This window comes from Oncorhynchus mykiss, chromosome 11 (assembly GCF_057628025.1).
Source record: "Oncorhynchus mykiss isolate SJ-2025 chromosome 11, ASM5762802v1, whole genome shotgun sequence".
NCBI classification, from domain to species: Eukaryota; Metazoa; Chordata; class Actinopteri; order Salmoniformes; family Salmonidae; genus Oncorhynchus; species Oncorhynchus mykiss.
In genome coordinates this window covers 75,214,122-75,236,487 of record NC_143032.1, presented here as the reverse complement: position 1 = coordinate 75,236,487, position 22,366 = coordinate 75,214,122, and the positions used below count along the sequence as shown (strand labels likewise).

The following is a 22,366-nucleotide window of genomic DNA, read 5'->3' as shown; positions in this document are numbered from 1 at the left end:
GGGAAGAACGGAAAGAGTAAATGGTTACATATTGGTAGGTGATAATACAATCATATTGTTTACACAACAGTTATTTTATACAAGCAATAGTTCCGGAACACAATTGTCTTGTGTTAGGGTGCATACATACCTGGAGTCTGTGGAAGGCATGACATCACAGTCTAACACTGAGCATATCCCTCAAGAAGTTAGCTTCCTCCACAATCTGCCTACAAACTATGGGCAACAGAATCAATGTTAATTTAAATGACAAAAATGTAGTCTAAAATCTAAGTGTTTAAATACAAAAGAGCTGCAGTCATCATTCATTAAATGTGAGAACTTAAAATGTTCCTTCTCAAAAATGTTTTTGCTATATGGGAAAAAGTGATAATATTGAAGGAAAATAACCCTTGAAATAGAAACGGTCAACAATCTGAATGTCATGTGATACAATATGTAACGTAGAAACAAAACAAAAGTGATGCAATTAAGCATGTGCATGTTGAGTATGTCGACTAATGAGTAGGATTCTGTGTTCACATGCAAAAGTGATTACTTTTGATAAAAACGCTTCATCTGCCTTCCCAATGAAAACTAGCAATCCATTATCCACTAAGTGTGTGACAATTACTTAAGACCAGAAGGAGAAAACTGAAAAATCTGACAAGTTTCATTCAACGTGTAAGGCCATTGAGTATTCACACTGTGGAATGCTCCACCTGATGTGATGGCTTGTATCATGATGGTTTTAAAATCTTCATAAGAGGTTTGGTGTGCTGTGAGGAATGTGATTATGTTTGAGCTAGCACTGACTGTAGTGCTAGGGTGTGCACTGGCATTCGACTCGACACTCATGGTCAAATTTGAAGACAGTTTTATAGACCTCCTGTTCAGACAGCAGTAGTGGCTTGTACCCCTGACCCATCAGCCATTGCATAACTTTAAGGACAGTGGGAACGGTTAGTCTGGATGGATCCACTTCTTGTCCATCTTCTTCCTCTCCTACTTGTTCACCTGCTGATTCCTTTTTCTTCATTTCTCCTGAAACACAGTTACCGGTGTGTGTTTGTGATAGTGACAATGTGAGAATGTCCATGTGAAAAACAATGCTGTGTTCATAATATGTTCTATGGCTTTTCAAAGCAAAGTAAGCTAAAAGTAACAAAGTAATTGGACTATGTTACTGAGTAAGTAATCCAAAAGATTTTACCATGATAATGCTTTTTACTGTAGAGTCCCTAGTCCCACTCAACATGCCTCAGAAGTCTCTTTTGTCCCACCTCCCACACATGCGACTAATGCGTCCAGAGATGCAACCTCTCTTATCATCACTCAATGCCTAGGTTCACCTCCACTGTACCCGCACCCTACCATACCCCTGTCTGTACATTATGCCCTGAAACTATACTACCACGGCCAGAAATATTCTCCTTTTATTCTCTGTCCCCAACGCACTAGACGACCAGTTTTGATAGCCTTTAGCCGCACCCTCATCCGACTCCTCCTCTGTTCCTCGGCTGATGTGGAGGTTAACCCAGGGCCTACGTGTCCCCAGGTCCTCTCATTTCTTGACTTCTGTAAAAGTAAAAGCCTTGGATTCATGCATGTTAACATCAACAGCCTTCTCCCTAAGTTTGTTTTACTCACTGCTTTAGCACACTCCGCCAACCCTGATATCCATGCCGTGTATGATTCCTGGCTTAGGAAGGCCACCAAAAATTCTGAGATTTCCATCCCCAACTACAACAAGGGGGAGGAGTTGGGGGAGGAGTTGCAATCTACTGCAGAGATAGCCTGCAACGTTCTGTTATACTTTCCAGGTCTGTGCCCAAACAGTTCGAGCTTCTAATTTTAAAAACTATTCTCTCCAGAAATAAGTCTCTCACAGTTGCCGCCTGTAATAGACCCCCCCTCAGCTCCCAGCTGTGCCCTGGACACCATTTGTGAATTGATTGCCCCCATCTATCTTCAGAGTTTGTTCTGTTAGGTTCTGTTAAACTGGGATATGCTTAACACCCCGGCCATCCTACAATCTAAGCTAGATACCCTCAATCTCACACAAATTATCAAGGAACCCACCAGGTACAACCCTAAATCAGTAAACATGAGCACCCTCATAGATATTATCCTGACCAACTTGCCCTCCAAATACACCTCTGCTGTTTTCAATCAGGATCTCAGAGATCACTGCCTGATTGCCTGCATCCATTATGGGTCCGCGGTCAAACAACCACCCCTCATCACTGTCAAACGCTCCCTAAAACACTTCTGCGAGCAGGCCTTTCTCATCGAACTGGCCTGGGTATCCTGGAAGGATATAGACCTCATCCCATCAGAGGAGGATGCCTGGTTGTTCTTTAAAAGTAATTTTCTCACCATCTTAATTAAATAAGCATGCCCCTTTCAAAAAATGTAGAACTAAGAACAGATATAGCCATTGGTTCACTCCAGACCTGACTGCCCTCGACTAGAACAAAAACATCCTGTGGCATTCTACATTAGCATTGAATAGCCCCCCGATATGCAACTTTCAGGGAAGTACACTCAGTCAGTTAGGAAAGCAAAGGAAAGCTTTTTCAAAATGAAATGTGCATCCTGTAGCACTAACTCCAAAAAAGTTTTGGGGCACTGTAATGTCCATGGAGAACAAGAGCACCTCCTCCCAGCTGCCCACTGCACCGAGGTTAGGAAACACCGTCTCCACAGATACATCCACGATAATCGAGAATTTCAATAAGCATTTCTCTACGACTGGCCATGCATTCCTTCTGGCTACCCCAACCCCGGCCAAAAGCTCCGCACCCCCCGCAGCTACTTGTCCAAGCCTCCCCAGCTTCTCCTTCACCCAAATCCAGATAGCAGATGTTCTGAAAGAGCCTGGTCCCATACAAATCAGCTGGGCTAGACAATCTGGACCCTCTCTTTCTAAAATTATCCGCTGCCATTGTTGCAACCCCTATTACCAATCTGTTCAACCTCTCTTTTGTATTGTCCGAGATTCCTAAAGATTGGAAAGCTGCCCCCTCTTCAAATGGGGTGATACTATAGACCCAAACTGTTACAGACCTATATCCATCCTGCCCGGTGTTTCTAAAGATCACTGACCTTTTCGAATCCCACCGTACCTTCTCCGCTGTGCAATTCTGTTTCCGAGCTGGTCACAGGTGCACCTCAGCCACGCTCAAGGTACTAAACGATATCATAACCGCCATCGATAAAAGACAGTACTGTGCAGCCATCTTCATCAACCTGGCCAAGACTTTCGAATCTGTCAATCACCATATCGGCAGACTCAACAGCCTTGGTTTCTCAAATGACTGCCTCGCTGGGTTCACCAACTACTTCTCAGATAGAGTTCAGTGTGTCAAATCGGAGGGCCTGTTGTCCGGACCTCTGGCAGGCTCTATAGGGGTACCACAGGGTTCAATTCTCGGGCCGACTCTTTTCTCTGTATACATTAACGATGTCGCTCTTGCTGCAGGTGATTCCTTGATCCACCTCTACGCAGACAACACCATTCTGTATACATCTGCCCCTTCTTTGGACACTGTGTTAACTAAGCTCCAAACGAGCTTCAGTGCCATACAACTATCCTTCCATGGCCTCCAACTGCTCTTAAACGCTAGTAAAACTAAATGAATGCTCTTCAACTGATCGCTGCCCGCACCCGCCCGCCCAACTAGCATCACTACTCTGGACGTTTCTGACATAGAATATGTGGACAACTACAAATACCTAGGTGTCTGATTAGACTGTAAACTCTCATTTGAGATTATATTAAGCATCTCCAATCCAAAATGTAATCTATAATCGGCTTCCTATTTCGCAACAAAGCTTCCTTCACTCACACTGCCAAACATACCCTCGTAAAACTGACTATCCTACCAATCCTCGACTTCGGCGATGTCATTTACAAAATAGCCTCCAACCCTCTACTCAGCAAACTGGATGCAGTCTATCACAGTGCCATCGGTTTTGTCACCAAAGCCCCATATTCCAACCACCACTGCGACCTGTATGCTCTCGTCGGCTGACCCTTGCTACATATTCGTCGCCAGACCCACTGGCTCCAGGTCATCTATAAGTCTTTGCTAGGTAAAGCTCCGTCTTATCTCAGCTCACTGGTCACCATAACAACACCCACCCGTAGCACTCGCTCCAGCAAAGTATATCTCACTGGTCATCCCCAAAGCCAACACCTCCTTTGGCCGCCTTTCCTTCCAGTTCTCTGCTGCCAATGACTGGAACAAATTGCAAAAATCGCTGAAGTTGGAGACTAATATCTCCCTCACTAACTTTAAGCATCAGCTATCTGAGCAGCTTACCGATCGCTGCAGCTGTACACAGCCCACCTATAAATAGCCCATCCAACTACCTACCTCATCCCCATATTGTTTTTATTTACTTTTTAATTATTTTGCACACTAGTATTTCTACTTGCACAGCATCATCTGCACATCTATCACTCCGGTGTTAATTTGCTAAATTGTGATTACTTCGCTGCTATGGCCTATTTATTGCCTTACTCCATTTGCACACACTGTATATAGATTTTTCTATTGTGTTATTGACTGTACTTTTGTTTATCCCACGAGTAACTCTGTTTTGTTATTTTTTGTCGCACTGCTTTTCTTTATCTTGGCCAGGTCGTAGTTGTAAATGATAACTTGTTCTCAACTGGCCTACCTGGTGAAAGAAAAAAGAAAAAAAGAAATAAACTGGTAATCAGCAACTGAACACATTATTGGTTATCTTCTCAATCCTGTTGGTTTATGACCATTAATGTTGACAATTTCAACAACAAGAAAATACAAGACTGAAGCTCACCTGCAGTTTCCACATCTTGAACAAAGTCCTGAAAGTAGTTTATTATCTGACTCTATGGCAGCCCTGGAGGTTCACATAGTCTATATAGTCAACATCTGGCTGAAAAAGGATCAATTAAATTTAGAAATATATCTGACTGTCTCGTACAACATAACTAGTAATAAAACCAATTCACTAACTGTGGAATCTTCCCCAGGGAAAAAGAGACTACTGCAGAGATTTGACTGCATCTGAAGGATGTCCAGGAAGCTGCACAATATATTATTATAATATATTTTTATTTATTTAATCTTTATTTAACAAGGCAAGTCAGAATTACATATTTTTACCTTGTCAACTCTGGGATTTGACCCAGCAACCTTTCGGTTCCTGGCCCAATTTAGGACGTATAAAATGACAATAAAAGGTTTCCAGACCTATGTAGTCTTTGCCTGGTGTTCCCGGAAGAAGGGTGAGAGAGAGAAGTATGGTAATGAGAAAAGTAATACATCATTTACAGATTATTGGCTGAATTGATCAATCATCAGCACAGTGGCTAGACCCTATGATGTTTTGCATTTAGACAGTAAAATGATTTTTTTCCTGTATTCTGGGACCATTGATATGCACCTGGCCATCTCCTGGTTACTGGAGGAATGCAGCTCTCTGTCTGCTGATGATGCCCCTTATCATGAAATTGATGCACCTGAGCTTGCTGATGCAGTGGCACTGGACTCTGACCCTGATAAACAGTCCGGGTCAGCACAGAGATGAGGCTGTGTGCAGCCGAAACCACCTCTGAATAATCTCTCTGCTGAACACAAGGTGAACATTAGCTTGATGAATGGACAAGGGAAAAGCATTAACCTACTTGACCAAATTTGAATGTCTCTATCATAAACAGCCAGCTAGTCCAGAACATTTTGCTAAGGATAATTCAGATACAATCAGATCTGTATGACTAGTTTGAATGTGTGCTTTCAGTAAACCAAGTAGCTGTCCATAAAGAGTGAAATGTGAATTCAATCTCATGATGTAAGAGTGTCGTCATGGTGACCATATGTACCGTTACCTAGCTAGCTAACTGTCCACATTCTCCAAGCCTTGGTCTGCTCTCACCCTAGAGGTTTACATACTGAAAGACACACACACAAGGGTTAAAATTAAGACAACTTTCCATCATAATTCAATGTGCAGTTGAATCAGTCTCCTCTATGTGGTGTATGAAACTCGGTCAATGTAAATATGTATCTGTCTTGATAGACAAGGCCTCAGTCAGACCTGGCATATGGTCTGATTCGAGACCATATACAAAGCAACCAACGGTGTCCATATACAAACAAATGCCTGATTCCACAAAGCACTACTGAGGGAATGAAGCTGTTACCTTAATGGAAAGCCATGCTTCTCTACATCAATTACCTTTCATGAGAAGCCGTCTATGCCACCAAAAATTACAAAGCTATATCTGTTGAAAGAACATTTTGTATACTTGCCAAATCAGCCATCTTGTGGTGAAATATAAAATATGCAGCATTATATGGGCAATGAGTTACATGACTAAATGTGTACCCCTAAGATGAAGGTGGTCTGAGCTTACCTGATCAACTTGTGGTTGGTGTCCACATGTAGGAAGGAAAGAGGACTCCGAACAGAGTATGTTCTTCTGACAACACATCCAAGTTGTGCCAATATTTCCTGTACTCCTGCAGCATTGACACGATGCATTAAGTCCCACACTCAAATCCACTGGACTCGATGACCTAGTGCTTTCAGACGTCCTCTCGCCATTTCGTAGCTTAATGGTGGTGAACTTGTCATAATTGTGGCCACCACATTGTCCAGCTCCTCATCTGTCATTTGGTGGTATGTTCCCCTCACCGCGATACTGTATTCCTGCATTCTGCGTTGAACAGTTTGTGTTGAGATGCCAAGCAGTTTGGCGATGCAAGGTACAGGCAGATCCATTTCACCAACAACAACAATTGATGAGGCACATCTTTCTTCCATTTCAGCACTGACTAGGCTACACAGACCCTGCACTACTTCTTGAGGCAAGTCTACTTGATTTGCTAGTGAGTTGATACATATAATCTCATTGGTGCAGATAAACTGTAAGTAATCAAGATCCAGAGGAAGGTGTTGCAACTCAACCTGTACAGAAGCATCTCCATAATGCGCCTCCCTGTGAATACGGTCATTTGAAATGTGGAAAATTGTCAACCAACCAGCTGGTATCAGGAAAGATTATCAGGTATTGTTATGGGAATAGCTATTTATTGTTGTTTCTGTTTCATCTCATACGTGCGCGCACGCACTCACTCTCACTCACTCTCACACACTCACTCTCACTCACTCTCTCTCACTCACTCACTCACTCACTCACTCACTCACACTCACTCACTCACACTCACTCACTCACTCACTCACTCTCACTCATGCACTCACTCTCGCACACTCACTCTCACACACTCACTCTCACTCACTCACTCTCACTCACTCACTCTCACACACTCACTCTCACACACTCACTCTCACACACTCACTCTCACACACTCACTCTCACTCACTCACTCTCACACACTCTCACACACTCACTCTCACACACACACTCACTCACTCACTCACTCACTCATTCATTTATTTATTCTGGGAGAACATACGGACAAACCTTTCACTACGATTGACAGTGGGTCGCTGTAACGTTACAGGCATACAGTCTTGTGATTTATTCCATTTCCATTTGGCTAGCTAGTCTGACACCAAAGCCAGTCAAATAAGCTAGTGTACTTCAAAATTGTCACGGATCAATAATGCTCGAACATTAGAAGCATGTCTATCTAATACATTTAATGACAATCCATGTAACTACTTTGGTAAACATATGACTTACCTGTTGCCCAAGTTCGGCACAGGTTTTGGTAACTGGTTCACCATGTTTAGAACATGCAGACACAGGGAACGATTTTACGTATAGTGGTGACATCAGACCTTCTGATTAAGTAGCCAATAGAGAAAAAGCCATTTGATTGGTTGTTTTTTTATTTCAATATCCATTGCTCCCTCGAAAATATCAAGATTACATTTTCAACTTTATTTTTCATGTTACGATTTATTTTATTTTAAATTCGATACATATGGCTTGAAATTGGCCACATAGAACTGTAGCACTTCAGTGCTCTATCATCATTGTGTTATCATCAGCAAATAGATAAAAGGCTTCTGTGATTAAACACGTCAGAAAAAAAGGGAAAAAGTTTGAGAAAATTTAGAAAATTGATCAAATCTACTTAAGAATCAGGTAGCCTAGTGGTTAGAGTGTTGGACTAGTAACTGAAAGGTTGCAAAATCAAATCCCTGAGCTGACAAGGTTAAAAAATATATGTCGTTCTGCCCCTGAACAAGGCAGTTAACCCACTGTCCCTAGGCCGTCATTGAAAATAAGAATTTGTTCTTAGCTGACTTGCCTAGTTAAATAAAGGTTAAGGTGTTAGTCACATGCACATATGTAATTGTAGGGTACAGTGAATTTCTTAAGTGTTGAGCTCCAACAGTGCAGGTCAAGATAAGTAAATGGGACAATAATAAAATACCCATTTACAATGATAAATGTCCATTGGGGGAACAGGGGAACAGGTAGCTGACTAGTGGCGGCTATTCAATGTGATGTAAACGGGGAGAACAGGCCATGGCTTGGTGGCTGAGGTACCCAATGATTGTTTTGGACTTCCTGCAACACCTGGCTATGCCATCAATGGATGCTTCCATGCCAATAGTTGTCACAGCTTATGATTGGGTACGAACGTCTGTTTGGTTAGCTGTGTTATTAGTCATAGTCACACAGTCGTTTTACATGAGCTCAACCACCAATTCTTCTCTTGTTCTCACACGGTGTGACTCACAGGAAGCTGGGACTGAGATGGTAGATATAACAGATCCAGCTCGATAATGGGGTGAGAATAACACTCCGACTCTCCAGTGAGCGACAACTGTCACACAACACCCAGCTTTAGAAACGTTCCCAACCACACAGTCTGCTAGTTAATAGACTGAACCTCTCTCATTTGAGGAAGTAATTATAACAGCAGTCAATGTCTCTGAATTACGATGTATTGTGATGAGCTGTGTGTCAGGGGTAATTTGAGATGAATTCTCAGTCTCTTATCTCGAAATCGTTTCTAGACCATTCCTTGGACAGCGTGGTAAAATGCAGATTAATTTTCCAATTTTTATTCTGTGGAAAATGTGCTGTTGAAATGACAGATCAGACAATAGTATTTTTTAAGAGGGGGGTATAGCGTGGACTAGAGTGTCATTTTAACTGGCTCGTGGCTGTAGTTAAATTAACACTCAGATAATCGTCAGCACCAACTGCAGGATGCATAAACAGCAAATCGTGAGAGACTTCACCTCTATGCTGTTAAATGACAAAATACTAAATCCATCTGTGTTATTCTGTCAGTATTTGAAAGCATAAGCTGATCCTCTTCCAGTAAAACAATGCAAAAACATTTATGACAAAATGTTGACAACATGGGCCATTAAAATCTTACATTGCGAAGAACAGGGGGGCTTTTTAATCAAACTGAATACTTGCAGCTTCAGGGGTAAGTTCAGAATCTCTGCAGCTAGACAATGAATTAATATGCTGATGAGTTTCTTTGCTCAATGTAAATCAGATTTTGCTGATCAAAAGAGGGGTGATGTTTTTACTTCTCCTTGAAATCAATCATGTATGAATGAATACGGCCACACACACACACACACACACACACACACTTCCTCCGTTAATGTTGGTTTAGTCAGAGGGACAGACTAATGGTAGGGCAAGATCTCCTGTTTTGCAGAGATTCAACTCAACTTCTGCCCATGTGCGCACACACAAACAGCTTTCCCCTGGCCCTGGAACTAACTGACACTATTAATCAGGGCACAAACACAGCGTGGAGGCTGAGTTTATGAGCACATTTCCTGCTAAGCCTGTCAATGAGGCGTGTGTGCATGTCTGTGCGTGTATGTCTGTGTGTGTGTATGCGTGTGTCTCAGGGAAGTCACCGTCGAGGGCTTGAAAGTAATAACAGCCCCTTGCCAGGTCCAGAGGTTAAACAGACATTTAGATAGGCTTGGATAATGACAGATGAGTGTAAATCTGTCTGACAGGCAGAGTTAGAGAGGCAGCAGTACAAATGGTACCCTATTCCTTGTATGGCTCTTGTCAAAAGTAGTGTACTATATAGGGATCAATGACAACGATGAGACAGCCTATAGGGAGGAGGTCAGAGACCTGGCAATGTGGTGCCAGGACAACAACCTCTCCCTCAATGTGATCAAGACAAAGGAAATTATCATGGACTGCAGGAGAAGGAGGGCAGAGCATGCTCCCCGTTCTCATCGACAGGGCTGTAGTGGAGCAGGTTGAGAGCTTCAAGTTCCTTGGTACACATCACTAACGAACTATCATGGTCCAAACACACCAAGAAAGTGGTGAAGATGGCATGACAACGCCTATTCCCCCTCAGGAGACTGCAAATATTTGTCATGGGTCCTCAGATCTTCAAAAGGTTCTACAGCTGCATCATCAAGAGCATCCTGACTGGTTGCATCAACGCTTGGTATGGCAACTTCTCGGCCTCCGACCATAAGACGCTACAGAGGGTCGTATGTACGGCCCAGTACATCACAGCCAAGCTTCCTGCCATCCAGGACCTCTGCAACAAGCGATGTCAGACAAAAGCCCTAAAACTTGCCCAAGACTCCAGCCACACTAGTAATAGACTGTTCTCTATGCTCTAGGCTTCTTAACAGCTTCTACCCCGTACCCATAAGACTCACAGCTAAATGAATAGCTAATTAAAAGGCTATCCAGACTATTTTCATTGACCCCCCCCTCACCCCCATTTTTACGCTACTGTTAATCTCTGTTTAGTATCTATGAATAGTCACTTTACCTACATGTACATATTACCTCAATTACCTTGACTAACTTTTGCCCCTGCACATTGACTCTGTACTGGTGCCCCTGTATATAGCCTCATTACTGTTTATTTTAGTTTTGCTCTGTAATTATTTATTTTTCAATTTTTTGTCAGACGAAGACCCTAAAAATGACCAAAGACTCCAGCCACACTAGTCATAGACTGTTCTCTCTGCTACCGCACGGCAGCGGTACCAGAGCACCAAGTCTAGGTCCAAAAGGCTTCTTAACAGCTTCTACCCCGAACCCATAAGACTCCTGAACAGCTAATCAAAAGGCTACCCAGACTATTTTCATTGACACCACCTCACCCCCATTTTTACGCTGCTGCTACTCTCTGTTGAGTATCTATAAATAGGCACTTTACCTACATGTACATATTATGTGCCCCGCACATTGACTCTGTATCGGTACCCCCTGTATATAGCCTTGTTACTGTTATTTCATTTTTGCTCTCTAATTATTTGTTATTTTTAAATTTTCTTCCTTTTGTTTTTTGTTTTTATTTCTTTATTTTTCACTTCAGTCTATTTTACTAAATACTTTCTTCACACTTATTTTTCTTAAAGTATTGTTGGTTAAGGACTTGTAAGTAAGCATTTCAATGTAAGGTCTACACCTGTTGTATTCAGCGCATGTGACAATTTAATTTGATTTTAAGAGTGTTATTTGGGAAGGGTTCGTCTCTCTCAGTTAAAGGATGTTCAAAGAAAATAAAATAACATGTTATTTATCACGTGCCGAATATAACAGTGTGATTAATTGTTCAGCAGTCTTTTGGCTTGGGGGTAGAAGCTGCAAATTAGCCTTTTGGTCCTAGACTTGCTGCTCTGGCACAGCTTGCTGAGTGGTAGCAGAGAGAACAGTCAATGACTTGGCTGACTGGAGTCTTTGACAATTTTTTGGGCCTTCCTCTGACAGACAGAGTTATTACGAGACCATGGATGACCTCACAGTGGTGAATAACAATGTGTTGTAATGCCCAATCTGACCACTATAAGGTAGTATTCACATATTATATTTGGTACCCGGTTTCCTGGAAAGTTTGTGAGAATTCTACAGAATACATTTTGCTTTCTCAAGTAATGAAAAATAACAGTTTCAGGGTGTGATTAGCAAGACACACATTCTACATGCCGTTATCTAGCCAGCGTATTTACAATGGGCAAAAAAGTTCCACGAAACTCGCTCTGCCGCATCACAATACCTGGTACTCTGGTCCTGGATCTTGAACCCGCTACTCACGCAGGTTCAGGATTTATGTCAGTCATGGCTCATTTGCTTTTCACACATGCTTTATAATGAGGATCAGGGTACCAAATGCTCCAGTATCGGGATCATAAGGGGATATGTCGAAGGGACTATCAGTGTATCGTGGAGATAAATTCCATTGCTGTTTGTAATGTGTTGTGGTGCCTACGGCATTCATTTGTGTTATGTAAACTGTAGCTTTGATGTGCAATAAATAGAGACCAGAATGCAGTACTCATACTGAGAGAAAATCAAATGGAGAGAGCTCAAAACTCCCAGTTCAACTTATCTGCCTGTCAGTCAGTCAGTCTGTTGCTGTGGTGTTGGCAACCATTTCTATGGTGGTTTTTATGTGTACCCCTTTCACCTGTCTGGATGAGCAGTAGTCCTGACCAGGCCTTCATCTCTCTCTCTCTCTCTCTCTCTCTCTCTCTCTCTCTCTCTCTCTCTCTCTCTCTCTCTCTCTCTCTCTCTCTCTCTCTCTCTCTCTCTCTCTCTCTCTCTCTCTCTCTCTCTCTCTCTCTCTCTCTCTCCTCTCTCTCTCTCTCTCTCTCTCTCTCTCGGCATGCAGTCATTTTCACAAACACAACCCCTTGCATCTCTGCACCTAAACTCCTCCAGAGGTGAATACATGAATTCCAAAACACCTCCTACAAAGTCTGGCCTGCGTCCCAAACTGCACCCAATTCCCTACATAGTGCACTACTTTTGATCAGAGCCGTATGGGCCCTGGTCAAAAGTAGTGCCATAAATAGGGAATAGGGTACCATTTGGCATTCTACCCTGTTTCTCTCACATTAGTCAAGGTCAATTTGTATTTGTTTTTATTAAGCATCCCCATTATTAAGGATCCCCTGGCAGCATCTACTCTTCCTGGAGTCCAGCAACATTATGGCAGTGATATACAATTTCAAATATTACATGACATTACATTTCATAACACTTTTCACAACACATTAAGTGTGTTCCCTCAGGTTCAAGCGGATTTCTCCATTCCTTTCTCCAGCCATTGTAGTGGGCAGTTCAATGGTGAGAAATGTCTTAGTCCCTGCAGCAAAAACGTTGTGCTAACTAGGAGCATGAGCACAGGACATCAATAAGCTGCTCCCAAACATTTTAAACCAGCATCAGTAAATTTAGTCAATTATAGTTCATGTGGTATTCAATTACATGATGAAGGGCATCTCAGAACAGTTGAAGATGGATTTTAAAGAACTGATTGGGTCACTGCTTGACAACAAACGCCCCATAATATCTGTGCCTCTGCCCTCCCTAAATCGTGGCATTGAACATTTCAGCAGACTTTTATCCCTCCATAACTGGTTACAAGACTATTGCAGCTCTGTGGATGTAACATTTATTGACAATTTTGATACCTTCTGGAAACAGAGCTTTTATTAGGATGGGAGCCACCCAAATCATTTGGGTTCCTGGATCCTTTCACAGCATTGTAAGGCTGCATCGAGACAATGCCTTATCAATGACCCAAGTCCAGCTCAGTTAATCCCTACCATTGTGTCACTTAGCTACCATAATGCTTCAGCAAATGTACATTATCCAAGGGGTGTTGGAAAACACAATGTAAATTACCTAATGTATATCCCTCTAACTGCTCTGAATGCCTCTGCTGATCCCACAGTATTGTATGCAGTAATCATGTGCTTTTGAACCACAGTTATACTGTTAACACTGAGGCGGTGTGGCCTAGTAGGAAGTCCACATTGTGCAGCTCACCCTGCACTTACATAAATAGCATGAGCATATCTACTTCTGCTAAGCTTCACAGTAAAGCAATGAAAACCATCAAGCATTCCAGAAAAGTGCTAAAAATAGCCCAAATTAACATATGTAGCCTAAGAAACAAGGTTAATGAAGTCCATAACTTGCTAGTAACATAACATTAATCTTCTGACTCTAAAAACGAACTTAGATAATAACTTTGATGATACAGTGGTAGCAATACATGGTTATAACATCTATAGAAAAGACAGAAATGCCAATGGGGGCAGTGTTGTGGTCTATAACCCAGATTCCTGTAAAGCTTAGAGAGGATCTCATGTTAAATACTGTTAAAGTAATATGGCTACAGATTCATCTGACTCACCTAAAGCCCATTTTTGTGGGAAGCTGCTGCAGTTTGCCTTTTTTTCGTAAATTAACATTGACAAAAAAATATGCACAATCGTTTGTCTCTACATTAACTAACATATTCCTCTCAATTGTAAAGGTTTTGCTTAACTCGTTATGATGTTATAACTACTTAAATTTGCTTCCACTGTAATGTTTTGTCAGTCATCTTTGCTGAAGAAAGTGGGGCAGCAGGGTAGCCTAGTAACCGAAAGGTTGCAAGTTCATATCCCCGAGCTGACAAGGTAAAAATCTGTCGTTCATAGAATTAATTTTGTGTTGATTCTTATGTTGAGGATGTTTATTTTAAAAAAAAAATATTTCACCTTTATTTAACCAGGTAGGCAAGTTGAGAACAAGTTCTCATTTACAAGTGCGACCTGGCCAAGATAAAGCAAAGCAGTTCGACACATACAACGACACAGAGTTACACATGGAGTAAAACAAACATACAGTCAATAATACAGTATAAACAAGTCTATATACGATGTGAGCAAATGAGGTGAGATTAGGGAGGTAAAGGCAAAAAAGGCCACGGTGGCAAAGTAAATACAATATAGCAAGTAAAACACTGGAATGGTAGATTTGCAATGGAAGAATGTGCAAAGTAGAAATAAAAATAATGGGGTGCAAAGGAGCAAAATAAATAAATTAATTAAATACAGTAGGGAAAGAGGTAGTTGTTTGGGCTAAATTATAAGTGGGCTATGTACAGGTGCAGTAATCTGTGAGCTGCTCTGACAGTTGGTGCTTAAAGCTAGTGAGGGAGATAAGTGTTTCCAGTTTCAGAGATTTTTGTAGTTCGTTCCAGTCATTGGAAGCAGAGAACTGGAAGGAGAGGCGGCCAAAGACAGAATTGGTTTTGGGGGTGACTAGAGAGATATACCTGCTGGAGCGTGTGCTACAGGTGGGAGATGCTATGGTGACCAGCGAGCTGAGATAAGGGGGGACTTTACCTAGCAGGGTCTTGTAGATGACATGGAGCCAGTGGGTTTGGCGACGAGTAGGAAGCGAGGGCCAGCCAACGAGAGCGTACAGGTCGCAATGGTGGGTTGAATATGGGGCTTTGGTGACAAAACGGATTGCACTGTGATAGACTGCATCCAATTTGTTGAGTAGGGTATTGGAGGCTATTTTGTAAATGACATCGCCAAAGTCGAGGATTGGTAGGATGGTCAGTTTTACAAGGGTATGTTTGGCAGCATGAGTGAAGGATGCTTTGTTGCGAAATAGGAAGCCAATTCTAGATTTAACTTTGGATTGGAGATGTTTGATTTGGGTCTGGAAGGAGAGTTTACAGTCTAACCAGACACCTAAGTATTTGTAGTTGTCCACGTATTCTAAGTCAGAGCCGTCCAGAGTAGTGATGTTGGACAGGCGGGCAGGTGCAGGTAGCGATCGGTTGAAGAGCATGCATTTAGTTTTACTTGTATTTAAGAGCAATTGGAGGCCACGGGAAGGAAGGAAAGTATGGAATGTAAAGAATATTTGCTGTTCTTTGGTGTGGAATGAGGAGCAACCAGACTCTTCACATTTATGAAGTTACTTATTTCAGTTACTAATAAGTATGCACCCATTAAGAAAATGATTGCAACAACTGTTAAATCCCCTTGGATTGATGAGGATTTGAAAAATTGTGTGGTTGAGAGGGATGAGGCAAAAGGTATAGCAAATAATTCTAGCAGCACAACAAACTGGCAAACGTACTGCACATTGTAAAATCATGTGACTAAACTGAATAAAAATATATAGTTTGAAACAGAAACAAATGATATAAAGAATGATAGTAAGAAGCTTTGGAGCACCTTAAATGATATGTTGGGCAAAAAGGCAAACTCAGCTCCAACATTCATTGAATCAGATGGCTCATTCATCACAAAACCCACTGATATTGCCAACTACTTTAATTGTTTTTTCATTGGCAAGTATGGTGGCAAAAAAATTGCTGTGTATCTATGCATTTAACTAAAGTCACATAATGTACTAATGAGACTTGCTCCCTCTGCTAGAACACTTCCCCTTTGTCTACATGACTGTCTCATGGTTTTGCCACTCCTATTTGCCAAATAAAATTGGATTTGATTTGATTTAAATACAAATATAGGTACTGTTTTCAGTAGTTAATAACTTTTTTGCAATGTAGCAGTGTAGCTAACTACTGGAACTACACACTACTGTTTTACCATGTAGCGGTGTTGCTAACTACGGGAACTTCACACTACTGTTTTAACATGTAGCGGTGTAGCTAACTACTGGAACTACACACTACTCTTTTATCATGTAGTGGTGTAGCTAACTACGGGAACTTCACACTACTGTTTAACCATATAGCGGTGGAGCTAACTACTTGAACTACACACTACTGTTTTACCATGTGGAGCTAATTACTGTTTTTGCAAAAAATAAAATAAAATATGGATAAAGTAAGCAATAATTTCCATTCTATTTCGACTTCAGACCTGCCTAATTTTCACTTCTCAATGTATTTACGTTTTTAAGCTAAATTACACATTGTTAACATTTGAGCCCAAGGTGAGTTTTTCTTGCAGTCTTTTGTCTATGACATTTCAGATTTACATATGATAATTGTTCACAAAGTAGTTTGGATGTAGTAAACTTTAGTTAAGTAAACATGTTTTATAAGGGTAGCTTTAGAGTAGCTTAATTAATTCCAGTGTGAAGTAATTGGTAGCTTGGTAAACTATATGTTCAGAGTAGCTTCCCCAACACTGATTAGGAGATCTTTATCCAGGATGCCATGTCCTCATTGGGGATAATTCAAAACAGAGCCTCACAATAAACTCTAACAAGTCCCATTGCTGTAAGGCAGGGAGAAAAAGACAGAGAGATAGAGAGAGAGACTCTTCTGAACAACTTGATAAATGCCTATCAAGACATCGACTGTCCGTCTGCCTCACTGAATAATGTATCCCATCTAGTCCACTCCGCCGTTGCCAGTTTGTTCATTCTTAGCATTCTGTTTGGTTTTACATTCACTCTGATTTAGCTGCAGATGAAATTCAAACTTGCATGCAGCCCAGACTGTAAAGTGGGATTATATTTTCTTTGTTTGATGGGGATTTTTCCAACAAAAGCCAGAAAGACCCTCGGGCTTGTTGGAATGTGTAGTTGGCAAACGGGAGAGCTTTTAAAATTGAATTACGCATAATTGTCTTTGGTTTCTTCTTTGGTGCTTGAAATGTGGTCCAATCACTCAGTCAAACGAGAACATGCTCCCCAGCCTCTGTTGTGCACCTTGAAATAGTTTCTCATCCACTCTTTGATTATACATAATAAAAGAGTTGAAAGAAAAAGAAGAGAATCACCTCTTACATAACATTGTGTAGTTGGATGAGTTAAAGAGGATCAAGGGAGACTCTGTCGGTCCCCGGTCCAGGGTTTGCCCAGCACCACCCACCCATGGGTCTCTGTTTGGTGTCGTCATCAGGATTCCATATGATGCAACTGATTTTCCATAGGAAAGACTGATTGATGGATTCCCTGCCCAGGGCTGCATTCTAGAACTGTGGAACTATAGTGTGGCATTCCACAACAACACCTGTCATAAGTCAGTCTGTCCCTGGATTGTTTGCGGGCGAATACATTACAGGTGGTGATTAGATGTTTGTTTGTTTGTACTATGTGATCAAAGCCCAGTTACCCTAAGGTGCGTAATGAAAACCAATTGGATTTTTGGGATCCTTAAAAATCCTTAAGAGTTTATTGACGCACCAGTGTGTCAATCTAAGTAACACATGAAAAAAATCCCCATCAAAATACGGCAGTTTAAGCTAGATATATCATTTTCTTTGCATGGGCTGTGTCTCAAACCAAAACATCCGCCTATGTTTTTAGAGGGTAGATCAGCTTTAATTTTGCAGATAGATTGTAGCTTCTATCAATGTAATTGTTTGCATCATTTCCAATCCCACAAATATTTTTATTTTAATACATACAGCACCAGTCAAAAGTTTGGACACACCTACTCGTTCAAGGGTTTTTCTTTATTTTTACTATTATCTACATTGTAGAATAATGGTGAAGATATCAATACTATGAAATAACACATATGGAATCATGTAGTAACCAAGAAAGTGTTAAACAAATCAAAATATATTTTATATTTGAGATTCTTCAAATAGCCACTCTTTGCCTTGATGACAGCTTTGCACACTCTTGGCATTCTAGCAACCAGCTTCATGAGGTCGTCACCTGGAATATATTTCAATTAACAGGTGTGCCTTGTTAAAAGTTAATTTGTGGAATTTATTTCCTTATTCCTGCATTTGAGCCAATCAGTTGTGTTGTGACAAGGTAGGGGTGGTACACAGAAGATAGCCCTGTTTGGTAAAAGACCAAGTCCATATTATGGCAAGAACAACTCAAATAAGCAAAGAGAAATGACAGTCCATCATTACTTTAAGACATGAAGGTCAGTCAATCTGGAACATTTCAAGAACTTTGAAAGTTTCTTCAAGTGCAGTCGCAAAAACCATCAAGCGCTATGATGAAATTAGCTCTCATGAGGACCACCACAGGAAAGAAAGTTACTCTGCTGAAGAGAATAAATTCATTAGAGTTAACATCTCAACATTAACTGTTTAGAGAGACTGCGTGAATCAGGCCTTCATGATTGAATTGCTGCAAAGAAACCACAACTAAAGGACAACAATAAAAATACACTTGCTTGGGCCAAGAAACATGAGCAATAGATATTAGACCGGTGGAAATCTGTCCTTTGATCTGATGAGTCCAAATTTGAGATTTTGATCTCAACGGATGATCTCTGCATATGTGGTACCCACCATGAAGCTTGTGTTGCCAGGTGGTAAAAGTGCATAGCTGTATTCATTTATGTCCACTAAATGGCACTGTCCCTTTAAGAGAAACATAAATAATGTGTGCAAGTGTTTATTGGGTTGCGCATGTGCAGTGTGTAAGAGCGAGAGCAAGCAATTACACTGGAGAGCTGTTGAAATCCATCGTGGGTCCAATGTTACTTCAGATGGGTATATAATACGTTTTATCTTACTCTTGTGCCAGAATATATTATATTTTGCATAATCTGCAGTGTATAAGAGTTATTTTGTAATATTTATGTCAGATGGTCGTGTTAGCCTATTGATACTTTCAGATTGACATGAGGATGTTTGCTCCTTGCTAGCTGAATAACAGTGCTCTCAGAACCAGGTTGTGGAGTTGATGACAACATTATTTGTAGTGTGAGCAATTATCAGATTGACATTCTATTTCGTGTAAAGCTTCAGGGTGTTGATTTTTGTTTCATTTTTTAATTGTAACTTATCTGTTGATATGACATTACCCCCAGTGCAGTATGGGAGAGATGAGGATTTACTGTTCCATGTGGGGTTAGGGCATCACCTGGACAGTGTGTTTGTAATTATTCCTACTGTTTTATGACAAAGTGTATTTTTGTTTTTCATGCACAATGTAATTGTATTTATGGACATCTTGTACCCAGATATTTGAAATGTTAGAAAGTCCATTCAGTGAGGATTGTGGTCTCTGATATTTTCTTATGTTTTTCTGTATAAAGCGGAGCCACTACCGTTAAGGCATTTCACTTTGTACTTATGGTACTCAGATTGTTTCTATGCACTTTACTAACAGATTTATTTTACTAGATGGTGATTTAGACTGAACTTTACTTTATGGTGACATCATCTTGTGGTGATTTCCCTTCTACATTATCCTTTTTTAAATGTAAGCTTCAACAGAATAAACAACCCCAAATTAGTTTGTGTCCTGTGCTGGTTTTACTTTTGCCAGGCTACACATGGAGGTGTGATGGTGTAGGGGTGGTTTGCTGGTGACACTGTCAGTGATTTATTTAGAATCTAAGGCACTCTTAACCAGCATGGCTACTACAGCATTCTGCAGCAATATGACATTCCATCTGGTTTGGGCTTAGTGGGACTATCATTTGTTTTTCAACAGGACAATGATCCAAAATACACCTCCAGGATGTGTATGGGCTATTTGACCAAGGATAGTGATATAGTGCTGCATCAGATGACGTGGCCTCCACAATCATACCGACCTCAACCCAAATGAGATGGTATGAGATGAGTTGGACCGCAGAGTGAAAGAAAAGCAGCCAACAAGTGCTCAGCATATGTGGGAACTCCTTCAAGACTGTTGGAAATGCATTCCTCATGAAGCTGGTTGAGATAATGCCAAAAGTGACCAAAGCTGTCACCAAGGCAAAGGGTGGCTACTTTGAAGTATATCAAATCAAATCAAATTTATTTATATAGCCCTTCGTACATCAGCTGATATCTCAAAGTGCTGTACAGAAACCCAGCCTAAAACCCCAAACAGCAAGCAATGCAGGTGTAGAAGCACGGTGGCTAGGAAAAACTCCCTAGAAAGGCCAAAACCTAGGAAGAAACCTAGAGAGGAACCAGGCTATGTGGGGTGGCCAGTCCTCTTCTGGCTGTGCCGGGTGGAGATTATAACAGAACATGGCCAAGATGTTCAAATGTTCATAAATGACCAGCATGGTCGAATAATAATAAGGCAGAACAGTTGAAACTGGAGCAGCAGCACGGTCAGGTGGACTGGGGACAGCAAGGAGTCATCATGTCAGGTATTCCTGGGGCATGGTCCTAGGGCTCAGGTCCTCCGAGAGAGAGAAAGAAAGAGAGAATTAGAGAGAGCATATGTGGGATGGCCAGTCCTCTTCTGGCTGTGCCGGGTGGAGATTATAACAGAACATGGCCAAGATGTTCAAATGTTCATAAATGACCAGCATGGTCGAATAATAATAAGGCAGAACAGTTGAAACTGGAGCAGCAGCACGGCCAGGTGGACTGGGGACAGCAAGGAATCATCATGTCAGGTAGTCCTGGGGCATGGTCCTAGGGCTCAGGTCCTCCGAGAGAGAGAACGAAAGAGAGAAGGAGAGAATTAGAGAACGCACACTTAGATTCACACAGGACACCGAATAGGACAGGAGAAGTACTCCAGATATAACAAACTGACCCTAGCCCCCCGACACATAAACTACTGCAGCATAAATACTGGAGGCTGAGACAGGAGGTGTCAGGAGACACTGTAAAATATAAAATATACTTTGATTTGTTCAACATGTTTTTGGTTACTACATGATTCCATATGTTATTTCATAGTTTTGATGTCTTCACTATTATTCTACATTGTAGAAAATAGTAAAAATAAAGAAAACCCCTTGAATGAGTCGGTGTGTCCAAACTTTTGACGGGTCAAATGTGCCCCGAAAAAGTAAAAAATCTTGAACTTTATTGTATCTCCAAGATAATGAACAGACTTCAAAACCGTATTCCTTATCCTTATGATTTACTTTTTTACTGTATTTTGTTTGTCATGAATGTGTTATTCAATGCTTTTCTATGGGCTATAGTAGTAAAGGTCAAATTCAATATTTTATCAAATTTGTACTTTTTTTTTAATAACTAAAGGGGTCCTAAAATGTTACATCAAATAGCTAAATGGTGTGTGTCACGACTTCCGCCGAAGTTGGTTCCTCTCCTTGTTCAGGCGGCATTCGGAGGTCGGCGTCGCCAGTCTTTGAGCCATCATTGATCCACTTTTCATTTTCCATTTGTTTTGTCTTGTCTTCCCACACACCTGGTTTCAATTCCATCATTACATGTCCTTGTCCGGAATTGTTTATTGTAAGTGCTTGTGCACGTTATGTCTGGTGTGCGACGGGTGTTGTACCCATTATAGTTTTGTTTACGGTGATTTTTATTATTAAACTGCGCCGTTGTAACACAGTTTTTGCTCTCCTGCGCCTGACTTCCCTGCCGCCAATACGCACCCCTTACAGTATGACCATCTTAAAACAACTCCAAAAGTTAGCTTAGAGGAACCCCTCCCCCCAGCGGTTTAGACTTTTAGAGATTAAGCATGCCATAATCATTACAATATATAGAAATGCTGTGTACTAACCAAGAGGGACATATTACAGTGTTATTACTATGTAAATACATTACTGTATTCTTTACTTACAGCTGCTCTACTTTTGTATAGGAGTTTGCAGTCTTGGTTTGACTTTGTTGCTGCGTTGCTTTCAGATATTCATGGAACTATAAGCTACATGGGAAATACTTTGTTTCTTTTCCATAACTTACGCATGCATTATTTCATGTCTTTGGGGTAAATGATCTGTTTCAAAAACTGATGGCCAGTGTGATATTTCAAAAGGTTACGCTGTGTCGGGCT

The 22,366-nt window shown here is 41.1% G+C and overlaps 1 pseudogene; it reads right to left on the bottom strand.

Moving 5' to 3' along the window:
• Positions 1-5,868: 5,868 nt before the first annotated feature.
• Positions 5,869-7,725, bottom strand: LOC149979865 (uncharacterized; annotated as a pseudogene).
• Between the last annotated feature and the right edge of the window lie 14,641 nt (positions 7,726-22,366).